The following is a 12,701-nucleotide window of genomic DNA, read 5'->3' as shown; positions in this document are numbered from 1 at the left end:
CAGGGACTGCTTTTGGACGTCCCAATTGTCTGGGTCTCCCAATGGAGCGACAAAGAAGGGAATTTTGTTTACTTACCGTAAATTCCTTTTCTTCTAGCTCCAATTGGGAGACCCAGCACCCGCCCCTGTTCTCTTCGGGCTGTTGTTCTTTGTGTACACATGTTGTTCATGTTGAATGGTTTTCAGTTCTCCGAACTTCCTTCGGATTGAATTTACTTTAGACCAATTTATAAGTTTCCTCCTTCCTGCTTTTGCACCAAAACTGAGGAGCCCGTGATGCACGGGGGGTGTATAGGCAGAAGGGGAGGGGCTTTACACTTTTAAGTGTAATACTTTGTGTGGCCTCCGGAGGCAGAAGCTATACACCCAATTGTCTGGGTCTCCCAATTGGAGCTAGAAGAAAAGGAATTTACGGTAAGTAAACAAAATTCCCTTCTTTCCCCACATCTGTGGGTTCTACCAATCCTGTCCCGGCCCTCCCCTGGGGTGAGGCGGAGGGTGTATTAAATCAAGGCTGGCCATGAGCAGGGCTAGGAAGGTAGCCCAAACATCGTCACCATCAGACGTATCTCTGGGATCAGGGACAGCTAGGGCCCGAGTGACAGTTTAGAAGCCCGGACCCTGATTATCCCATCACATCCCGTGACATCCAAGTACCAGCGTATTGTGATCATAATGTTAGAAGATGGAAAACAAAATTTCTCCATCATCTCCGTTGCCTGAGTCCAGGTAAATTCATAGCTACTGTTCAGTACAGCATTGTAATTTCCTCCGCACATCTGCATCTGTGTGCTATCTCAGGAAAAAAAGAGCAAAAATCCCTATTTCCACCTGTGCAGTGTATTGGAGACATCATAGAAGACAGTCTCCACGCACTAGTTCTGAGTCGATTGCATATTAGAGAGCCTGCAGAGAAGAAAACTGATGAAGAACGCAGCATTCCACAACTAGATGCATTGCAGCTCAATGTGAGATGTTGTTTGAAGGTATTATGTTTATAAGGTTTGAGGCAAGCAACCTAGATTAATCAAATCTCCCTGTTCATGCGCTGCATATTTTTTTTTTTAGCTAATAATGTCATTCTGATTAGCGCAGGCCAGAACAGAGACTGATTTGATTTTTTTTTTTTTTTTCTTTTTGTGCATTCCTACACAGAAGGTAGTGTTTTTGCTATTTGTTGCACCTTTTTGGCCACTTTTAAGCAGTTATTTATCAAACAGGTTTTCCCTAGAAGAACAATAGTCGATTCGTCAAGACTGCGGTAATGGACCCTAGAAGACAACGAACTCTGTGCAGTGTTAACAAAAACTGTTTTGTTCCCCCAGCAAAGTCTGAGAATTCTCAAATGCTGTGCGCATGTTTTTTTTTTGCTTGCAGGTTTGGGCTAACAAAAAACTGCAGCATGTCAATGCTTTGTTCGTTTTCGTCCTGCGTTTTTTAACCCTTCCAGCCATTGATTTCACTAAAAAAAAAAAACTATTAGGACATAAATGATGTATAAGACGCGTGTTTCTTGGCCAAAAGGTGCAGTTTTGTTAACGACTTTTCTGCAGCATGTGCATGGAGCCTAAGCTGTTTGTTTTCTTTGCACACCAGGCCTAATTTTTGTTTTTCACAAGAGATACAGTAGATCCTTGGAAAAGTAACTGATTTGTTTTAAAAGACTTATAGAGAAACATCACCACTTTTATCCCCCCACATACACAAACAGAATGCATGACCTTGGAAGTCTTAAAATTACAAGTGATTTGATTTTTGTCCCCCAAAGCCAGTCTCCAGGACTGAGAAATCCTTTTCTGAGTATATACGATAAATGGTGTCATGTAGAACGGTTGAAGGGACTTCATCCCCCTCTTCTTCACCAGCCACAGGTCGTCATGGCGATTATCTGATTGGCCTGGAAGCTTAAGGTATTTATGACTTTGGGTGATGGTAGAACTAAAGCCAAAAGCTGCAGAGAAAGACAATTCTTTGTAATATTGGCGGGAAAACTCCCAAAGCAGGTTTTGAAGTGCGACTTTAATGCTAGAAAGATGAAAAACACATTGCCAGAATCCCTGCGTCGTGCGGAACCCAGCGCACCGTCTCACCTGACGAGGAGATCGACGGAATCACGACAAATTAGTATTGGCCAGTAAAATTGTGCTAGAGGCGTTGTGTTTGGTATCAATGTAACTGTAAAATCGAGATATTAAATATGACGCTAATATCTTTCACCTGTGTGACCCAGGGGCAAAGATATGAAAAACCCTAGAATTATGGAACTTTGTGACCATCTCAAGCCCAGCCCACAAGTGACTGTAAAATGATGTCACAGGCAAGGGGGGCTAGCAAGAGCATAAGAGACAGTTCCTGTCTTGGGGGCTCAGTCAGCACGAGGAGGGCATCATGAAGGGTGATGCTGGCCGATTCTAACATCTCTTGGAGTTCCCTCCTACTCCCTAAGCAGACGTCACTTCTATGGCACAAGCTTAGTAAGTTTCACGTTTATACCTTTTATTTTATGTAACTGTTATGCCGTAATGTGTATTGTTCCCTTTTGTAAATTCCTGTATATTCTTTAAACACTGCCTATTTTCGGATTAAATATATAAAAATTTAAGAGTTTCTTTCCTTATGCTTTATATACGAATCCAAAACCCCGAAGGGCCTTATGCTATCTGAAACGGGTTCCCAGCTACCTGTAGAAAGTCTGGGTGGTGGCAGCGTAATTGTTATTGCATAGAATTATTGGAGTGCTATCATTAAGGGTACCGAGGTATATAAATATTCCATTAGCAGGAATCGGGGATATATACATTTACCCTTGCTGTGAGACCTCCAATATTTGGCATTATCAGCTCAGCAGCCTCATCTTATGCATTGTCCTGCAGTACCAAAAGTGGCCTGCAGACAAGGGGGGCGCTAGAGAGTAGTCGTGTGTAACAAATCAGTGAACAGCTGCGGATTTCTGAGGGACTTCCCCGGCTGTTCGTGACAAATTGGTGGCAAGCGGTGGGATATATAAAGCATTAGTGATCTGGTTTGAGCAATCATCCCTTTCACTAAAAACTTGCAAAAGTTTTGAGGATTGAACTCAGTGTTTAAATATACCTGGAACAATACTGTACGTGTAGCAGTTACCCCCTCCCCTTCTCTCTTGTTTTCTATCCTATCTTTTATTTGGCAATTATGGATGCTGTGTCAGAAGCCTGGTACAATCAGCAGAAGAAGGAAGTTCTTGCTGCACTCTGCAGATCCAAGTTGATTGATGGCCATGGCAAAACGAGGCAAGACCTCATTAAAGAACTTTTACAATGGGACGCAGAGCACGTTCATTCCCCCAGTGCTGGAGAAGAGGAGGCAAGCCAAGCCCAGGATAGTGCTTCTGCAGAGTCCCCACCATCAACTGCAAGCCAGAGCAGTGACCGAGGCAACATGGACTCTTTCCTGAAGATGGCTCTACAACAATTCGCTGCAGATGACCGGCAGGGACGGCTAAGCCTCATTCAGCAATATCGAGAGGCTGAGAGAGCCGAGCGAGAGGCTGAGAGAGCCGAGCGCCAGGCTCAGGCCGAGCGAGAGGCTGAGAGAGCCGAGCGAGAGCGCCAAGCCCAGAGAGACCATGAATTGAATATCCTCAAAGCCCGGCAGCAGACATCTTCCTCACTAAACGGTGAGTCCAATAATGCCAGCAGCTTTAAGCCCCGACCGGAGCACTTTCTTGTGATGGAAAAGGACGGGGATTTGGACACCTTTCTGAGGGGATTTGAAAAGACTTGCTTGCAGTACCAGTTGCCCTCAACACAATGGGCACAATACTTAACCCCAGGGCTGCGAGGCAAGGCCCTGGACGCGTTTGCCAGTCTCCCTCAAGAGCAGAGTGGAGACTATGGGGCCATAAAGCAGGCCCTAGTACGGAAGTATCAGCTGACTCCGGAGGTGTACCGAAAAAAATTCCGGACCCTCCAGCTCGGACCTCATGACAGCTACAGCGATTTGGAGGGTGGGCTCCAGCGCACCTTTGACCAGTGGATCCAAGGACTGTCCGTTACAACCTTTGAGGAGTTAAAGGACCTCATGGTGAAGGACCAACTCCTACATGTCTGTCCTGTGGAGGTTCGACAGTTTGTTATGGACCGAGAGCCCAAGGAGGCCTCAAAAGCAGCCCAGATTGCCGACGCCTATGTGGCCAACCGTGCATCGGAGGTGCGGAAGCCGTCCACCACTAGCTGGAAAGGGGGTAAGATGACAACTACAACCACCCCTGCCCCTACCAGCCGACCTCCCGTAGGTCCTGTTTCATCCACCAGTGCCCGGCCCACCTCTGACACTCGCAGGTGTTTTTCCTGCAACCTGCCTGGACACCTCAGCTCTGGTTGCCCAGAGAGGCAGAAGAGGAACCCCACATCCAAGGCCCAAGGGCCCACTGGAACTGTCCTTTTGGCAAGGAAGGCGGGTGGTAGGGCCTGCGAAAACCTACACCCCGTCACCGTAGGCGGAACCCCCACTGTGGGGCTCAAGGACACTGGGGCCGACAGAACACTGGTCCGCCCTGAACTGGTACCCCCTGAAAACTTTATCCCGGGAAAACTCCTGACTGTCGCCTTGGCGGGGGGTGTCCACCACTCCTTCCCAATGGCCCTGATTCCCCTCGACTGGGGTGCTGGGAGAGGGTGGAGGGAAGTGGGGGTGGATGAACATCTACCAACCAATGTTTTATTGGGGACTGATCTGGGGCGATTAGTTGCACAATTTCTCCCTGATGATCCTCCCGAATCCAAAAAGTCATGTGATACAAATGTTGTTGATCAGTCATGTGATGCAAATGTTGTTAAATCATGTGATGCAAATGTTGTTGATAAGTCATGCGACCCGAATGCGGATACCCAGAACGTAATTACAAATGTTGTGCATGGTAATAAAGTGGAGATTTGTACAGGGGAACTCAGCCATGCCACGCGGCAGGGTGACGTGGCTGAGGACGACCCCAAGGTAGCAAGTGTCTGTACCGACAGAGATGGAGGCAGACATGAGAACCACGAGGACAGTGGTCAAGTGCAGCTGAGCAGTGTCACAGCGGACAGTGACACAGCCAGTAGTACCTGTCAGGCTGATGGGGAAGAGTGGTTATTCCCCGGGGAGACAGCCTTCATCGGTGCTGTCACCCGCAGTCAGAGTGCCCAGAACGCAAATGAAACCTTGCCTGCTGACACCTCTTCACCCAGAGGGATAACGGAACTGGTTACGGACCCAGAGCAGGTCCCAGAGGGTCCTGGTGAGGTTGGAACCTTAACCGTCACTTTTGGCTGCTTCTAGCCAAGAGTTTCAGGTGGCTCTACGAACTGATGCCAGTCTAAAGACGTTAAGGGACCTCGCAGAGAAGCCCTCTTCCGAGACCGATAAGGAGAAGGTATTCTGGGACCAGGGAAAGTTGTACCAGGAGACAATTCCCTGTAACCCCCAACAAGAGTGGCTGAAGGAAAAACAGCTGGTGGTGCCTCACCGCTTTAGGAGTGAGTTGCTGCGGATTGCCCATGAGATCCCACTCGCCGGACACTTGGGGGTTAGCAAAACCAAGGCCCGGCTGTCTCACCACTTCTATTGGCCCAAAATGGGGACAGATGTTGCCAACTACTGCCGCTCCTGCATCACATGTCAAAGAGTGGGAAAGTCAGGGCCTGCTCCCAAAGCTCCCCTGATCTCTTTGCCGGTGATAGAGGAGCCTTTCCAGAGGGTCGCTGTGGACATTGTCGGGCCTCTGGCCGTCCCCAGCAGCTCTGGAAAACGGTTCGTCCTTACTGTGGTAGACTATGCTACCCGGTATCCGGAGGCAGTGGCTCTGTCCTCAGTTAGAGCCGATAAGGTGGCAGATGCCCTCTTGACCATATTCTCCCGAGTAGGATTTCCCAGGGAGATGCTTACCGACCAGGGGACTCAGTTCATGTCTCGTCTAATGGAGGCTCTCTGTAAGAAAATGCAGGTGCGGCATCTGATATCAAGCGCTTATCACCCACAGACCAATGGTTTGTGTGAGCGATTTAATGGTACCCTTAAGCAGATGCTTAAGATGCTGGTTGAGTCACATGGACGCGACTGGGAGCGGTATCTCTCACACCTGCTGTTTGCCTACAGAGAGGTACCACAGGCCTCAACGGGATTTTCCCCCTTCGAGCTCCTGTATGGCAGACGAGTCCGGGGGCCTCTTGGTCTGGTAAGGGAATCCTGGGAAGAGGAACTGAATTCCCCAGAAGTGTCCGTTGTGGAGTATGTCATTCGGCTCCGTGACAAGATGCAGTCAATGACGCAGATGGTGCATGAGAATATGGCGCAAGCCCAGGCCAGCCAGAAGCGATGGTACGACCAACACGCTCGAGAGCGGGTGTATGAAGTGGGTCAGAAGGTGTGGGTCCTGGTCCCAATGACCCAGAACAAGCTTCAGGCGGCCTGGGAGGGTCCATACCTGGTGCATCAGCGCCTCAATGACGTAAACTATGTGGTCACCATCGACCATGCCAGGAAGAGGCAAAAGGTCTTCCATGTCAACATGATGAAAGCTCATCATGACAGGGAAGCCTTTGCTCTTCCTGTGTGTAGTCTTCCCGAGGAAGGCGAAAGTGAAGTCTTGGTGGACTTGCTCGCCTCAGCCTGGGATGGAGGGTCTATCGAGGAGGCGGCATTCAACCCACAGCTATCCTTGGACCAAAAGTCCCAGCTGCGGGAGGTATTCCGGCCCTACCTGATGACCTTCACGAATGTCCCAGGGAAGACATCCCTAGCCACCCACCAGGTGGACACAGGGAGTCATTCCCCAGTTCGTCAACCCCCATACCGTGTCTCCCTAGAGGTACAAAAGGACATAAAAAGGGAGATCGATGAAATGCTAGTCCTGGGAGTGATCCAGAGGTCCAAAAGTGCATGGGCCTCGCCTGTAGTCTTGGTTCCCAAAAAGGACCGGACAACCCGGTTTTGTGTGGACTACAGGAGGCTAAATGCAATCACAGCACCCGATGCGTACCCAATGCCACGCATCGACGAGTTACTGGATTGCTTAGCCGGGGCCCAGTACCTGACCATCATGGACCTGAGTCGAGGGTACTGGCAGATTCCTATGTCCAAGGAAGCACAGGAAAGGTCCGCCTTCATCACCCCATTCGGGCTGTATGAATTCCTTGTCATGCCCTTTGGCATGAGAAATGCTCCTGCCACTTTCCAGCGATTGGTCGACCAGCTGCTCGAGGGACTAGGAGGGTTTGCAGTAGCTTACCTGGATGACATTGCCATCTTTAGTCCCACTTGGGAGGAACACCTGGGGCACCTGGAACAGGTGCTCAGGCGGATCCAAAGCGCTGGTCTGACTATAAAGCCAGGGAAGTGTCAGATCGGCATGACTGAGGTACAGTACCTTGGACACAGAGTGGGTGGCGGGACCCTGAAACCAGAGCCAGGGAAGGTTGATGCCATCACCTCCTGGCCTACCCCCAAGTCAAAGAAGCAGGTGATGTCCTTCTTGGGTACGGCAGGGTACTATAGGAAGTTCGTTCCTAACTATAGTGCTCTTGCTAAGCCGTTGACGGACCTCACCAAAAAGAAGCTACCGCAAGTAGTCACCTGGACAGATGACTGTGAACGGTCCTTCAGGGCACTAAAAGCTGCCCTCGCCAGTTCCCCAATCCTACAAGCTCCGGACTTCACCCGACGGTTCATAGTTCAGACAGATGCCAGTGCGTTTGGCCTTGGTGCAGTACTCAGCCAGGTAAATGGGAAGGGAGAAGAGCATCCGGTGATGTTTCTCAGCCGCAAGCTCTTATCCCGGGAAGTGGCCTACGCCACTGTGGAGAAGGAGTGCCTCTCTATAGTGTGGGCCCTGCGGAAACTGCAGCCCTACCTATATGGACGCAACTTCACCATAGTGACAGACCACAACCCTCTCAGCTGGCTACATCGGGTGGCCGGCGACAATGGTAAGCTACTGCGGTGGAGCTTGGCACTACAGCAGTATGACTTTACCATTCAACACAGGAAGGGTGTTGAGCATGGCAACGCTGATGGGCTATCCCGGCAGGGGGATGCCAGCGAGGTAGGCTTAGGAGACGATTGGCAAATCAATCTCCCATGCTACCTCAAAAAGGGGGAGGTGTCATGTAGAACGGTTGAAGGGACTTCATCCCCCTCTTCTTCACCAGCCACAGGTCGTCATGGCGATTATCTGATTGGCCTGGAAGCTTAAGGTATTTATGACTTTGGGTGATGGTAGAACTAAAGCCAAAAGCTGCAGAGAAAGACAATTCTTTGTAATATTGGCGGGAAAACTCCCAAAGCAGGTTTTGAAGTGCGACTTTAATGCTAGAAAGATGAAAAACACATTGCCAGAATCCCTGCGTCGTGCGGAACCCAGCGCACCGTCTCACCTGACGAGGAGATCGACGGAATCACGACAAATTAGTATTGGCCAGTAAAATTGTGCTAGAGGCGTTGTGTTTGGTATCAATGTAACTGTAAAATCGAGATATTAAATATGACGCTAATATCTTTCACCTGTGTGACCCAGGGGCAAAGATATGAAAAACCCTAGAATTATGGAACTTTGTGACCATCTCAAGCCCAGCCCACAAGTGACTGTAAAATGATGTCACAGGCAAGGGGGGCTAGCAAGAGCATAAGAGACAGTTCCTGTCTTGGGGGCTCAGTCAGCACGAGGAGGGCATCATGAAGGGTGATGCTGGCCGATTCTAACATCTCTTGGAGTTCCCTCCTACTCCCTAAGCAGACGTCACTTCTATGGCACAAGCTTAGTAAGTTTCACGTTTATACCTTTTATTTTATGTAACTGTTATGCCGTAATGTGTATTGTTCCCTTTTGTAAATTCCTGTATATTCTTTAAACACTGCCTATTTTCGGATTAAATATATAAAAATTTAAGAGTTTCTTTCCTTATGCTTTATATACGAATCCAAAACCCCGAAGGGCCTTATGCTATCTGAAACGGGTTCCCAGCTACCTGTAGAAAGTCTGGGTGGTGGCAGCGTAATTGTTATTGCATAGAATTATTGGAGTGCTATCATTAAGGGTACCGAGGTATATAAATATTCCATTAGCAGGAATCGGGGATATATACATTTACCCTTGCTGTGAGACCTCCAATATTTGGCATTATCAGCTCAGCAGCCTCATCTTATGCATTGTCCTGCAGTACCAAAAGTGGCCTGCAGACAAGGGGGGCGCTAGAGAGTAGTCGTGTGTAACAAATCAGTGAACAGCTGCGGATTTCTGAGGGACTTCCCCGGCTGTTCGTGACAAATGGTAATAGAAAAATGAAGAGCACTCACCGATAGTTGCTGTGCAAAAGGTGGATATTTTATTCACATGTGCAGATTAACATGCTGTAGGCAAAGCGGGGAGGGAGTGAGACGGGACAGCACATCAGACGACGGCCGTTTTGCACCCTATACTGGTGCTTCTACAGGTCAGACCCGTCGAAGCACCAGTATAGGGTGCGAAACGGCCGTCGTCTGACGTGCTGTCCTGTCTCACTCCCTCCCCGCTTTGCCTACAGCATGTTAACCTGCACATGTGAATAAAATATCCACCTTTTGCACACCAACTATCGGTGAGTGCTCTTCATTTTTCTATTATCATTTATCGTGGATCCTGTTGGTTCTTTATGAATAAGCACCCCGTAGCTGTGAAGAATTTTGCTAGTGGTTCTGTTGCCAATAGGGTTGCTGCGAATAATCAGCGGTAAAACGCTGTGTATGTATAAGGACTGAAATTTATGCATCTCTATACATAGAGTAGTGTCCTGTCCTCCTTGCCTTTATTGAATTCACTCTTTTCTGAGTATATGCTAATGGTGCTGGGCATGCACTTCTGGGGTATCAGTTTTAGTCATCTAAATTGGTCTCCGCTGTAACCAGCCGTTGGATGCTCGGATGGATGCGACTTGTGTACCGATTTATAATGGAAGTCAATGTGGGACTTGAACATTTTTCCAGAACATCCCCAATTGACTTCCACTTGAGTCGCCCCCATCCAAGCATCCAATTGCTGGTTACTGGCCTCGAGCATGATAGTGGTCGCTCATCACAGCTCCTTGATTGACAGCTCCACCTTTCTTATTAGCCACCTGGCTAGCAGAGGGTGACGCTTTTAATCAAGTTCACTCTCTGTGCACTGATATGCCCCCAATTCCAGACTCATTAACAAATACTTTCCGAATAGGATTTCTTAGCACTTGGACATACAAGTATCAGATCACTTGTTTTTTCCAAAGTGTACAAGACCATGTATTTTGTGGGTCTGAATTTTAAATGTTGATGACCTATTCCCTTTAAATAGCTTATCAATTGAAAAGGTAGTAATAATAATAATATTTATTCATTTATATAGCGCTGTTTATTCCACAGCGCTTTACATACATTAGCAACAATGTCCCCATTGGGGCTCACAATGGTGTTCCCTATGAGTAGGTAATGGAAGGAAGTTCAGAAACCAGTTGACCTCTGACAAAGTATTATTAGAGTTCAAAGGGTATTAACACCATTCTCAGATGGAGGAGCACAGGCGGCTTCTCTGCAGAAATGAATGCCCGCATCAATGGTGTCAGGGTTAAAATGACGACGACGACGAGACTCAAAGAGTCCCTCGGGATCTGACTGCTGTTTCAAATTATAATGTCATGTGTGCACACGAGAATGAACGATAACAGACACTATATATCGGTTATGGACCTTCTCCATGACAGACCCTGAGGCAACTGAACTTTTATTCTTTGAAAAAACTCTTATACCGAGCAGTAAGGGGGTGTAAACAAACGTTTTAGTCCAATCAAGTATCGTAGGTCGGGGCTTTATGACGTAGAAAGATCTGCACATCCTCTTCTTGATTGGACAGTCCAGGCTTTTAGGAATTCCTTTGTTCATCTGTCCCAGGTGCAAACAGGATACGGCAGCCATCTTCAAATTACATGTGCTGGTATACTGTGTCTAAGGAAAATACTCTGAATATGCAATATACATATATACGTGTTAATAAGGAACAAAGCATACATAAATATGTGTTAGTTTACATTTACTAAACTATATACCTGAGTCTATGAAATGGCTGAATTAAGTATTTTTTTTTATACTCAATTCTTATCCTCAACAATGGAACCTGCTTTATTTTTGAGCTTGTACTCCTGTGTTTAGTAAAGCAGGGGGCGGCTGAATTGCATGGAGTCCCTATCGGCGCAGTCACGTGTTATGTGAGCCGCTCTATAGACACTGGCGCGGTCTGCATGTCTATGATTACATGGATTGTTCTGACCCATTTACTAAAAAACGTTGAAGTACAATGATCTACCATCGAATACCATAGTCGTCTTCTGCGCTTATCTGAGCCGCCATACTGGACTGCAGCTTCTTACACCTCGCGTTGCATTCTGTGGCTGGAAATTCTTTAATATGTGAATGTCAATATGTATGCTTGTAAACCAGGCGATCTTATAAAGTAAGGAGTCTGACGTACATGCGGGAGCCATTGAATCATAATTACCTGGCTCTGTAGACCATGGCGCCCTCCTTTACACTGTAATTGAAATCTCATTAGTGTTTGAAAGTGAAGTGAAGACGTCATTTATGATGCAGCGAGGGAAAATGACTGATACTGTTCCCAGTGAGTGCTGGGGAGTTCATTAGTACACCAACCCTCAGAAATCCATCTAGGTTCCTAGTATTCGTTATGGTTTTATTAGCTTATTTTTTGCATTTAGCCACATACCATGGGGTTTCAGATGATGCATTGTGAATACAATTGTGTAAAATTCAATAAAATAGAGAATTTCTATATATTTGATGATCAATGAGGATAGTTGTATCTAAAGTGCCAACCAATGATTGCACCATCAGATTGGACACTTTATTGTACCTTTTTTTTTTTTTTTTTTTTTTTTTTTTAATTTTATTTTTTAATTTATTACACTTTTTAGGGTAAAATGCCGTGATTATAGTTTTTACTTAGAGCACCTGTCCCCTAGTCCAAGTGTGTGCAGTTCTTGCTTTTATTCATTCCCGCTATGCCCCTAAGTAGTCCATTTGTTTTGTTTTGTCTTTAATTCCGGCATGCGGTTCCAGAGATACAGATCTTTTTAATTAGTGCTATTTTTAATGGTTTTTATAAGGGAACATGGCATACAGGATGCTACTCTGCATAATTACTCTATGAACCATATTCCCTTGTAAAGGCCATGAAATTGGCACTAAATAAAAAGGCCCAAGTTTCTGGAACCATTTGGGGAATTTAAAAAAAGAAAAAAATACTCCAAGGAGCAGTAGGATAAGGAAAGGATGAAGACTAGAGTTGAGCGAGTACCTACCTATTCGTACTTGCTATACTCATAACGAGCACTGTCTAATACTCGCATATTCATTGCGAATAGCGTGTGCAATGTAAGTCAATGGGGAAAAAATCTCGCAAATGATGTAGAAGTCCTCTCTCCTATACCAGTCTGTTTTGTACTGTTAATGATTGTTGTATGTATACCCTCTTTCACTTGTAAAGCGCCATGGAATAAATGGCGCTATAATAATAATAACCAGGCCGCAGCCTATAAACAAGTAGGGGAAAATAGGTTTCAAAAACAGTGGAGAAAACCCCAAATACAATAAAATATAACTTTTAATATTAATTACTAAAAAGGTCCAAGATGTGCCGAAAATTAATGAAAACAAATGCTAGGAGG

General features: G+C 46.7%; 1 protein-coding gene across 2 annotated transcripts in view; it reads left to right on the top strand.

Moving 5' to 3' along the window:
- SMAP1 (small ArfGAP 1) overlaps window positions 1–12,701 on the top strand; it is a 315,731-nt gene that overhangs the window by 87,929 nt on the left and 215,101 nt on the right. The gene's annotated exons all lie outside the window — the stretch shown is intronic.

This window comes from Anomaloglossus baeobatrachus, chromosome 3 (genome assembly GCF_048569485.1).
Source record: "Anomaloglossus baeobatrachus isolate aAnoBae1 chromosome 3, aAnoBae1.hap1, whole genome shotgun sequence".
Lineage (NCBI taxonomy): Eukaryota > Metazoa > Chordata > Amphibia > Anura > Aromobatidae > Anomaloglossus > Anomaloglossus baeobatrachus.
This window is presented reverse-complemented; position numbering and strand designations above follow the sequence as displayed.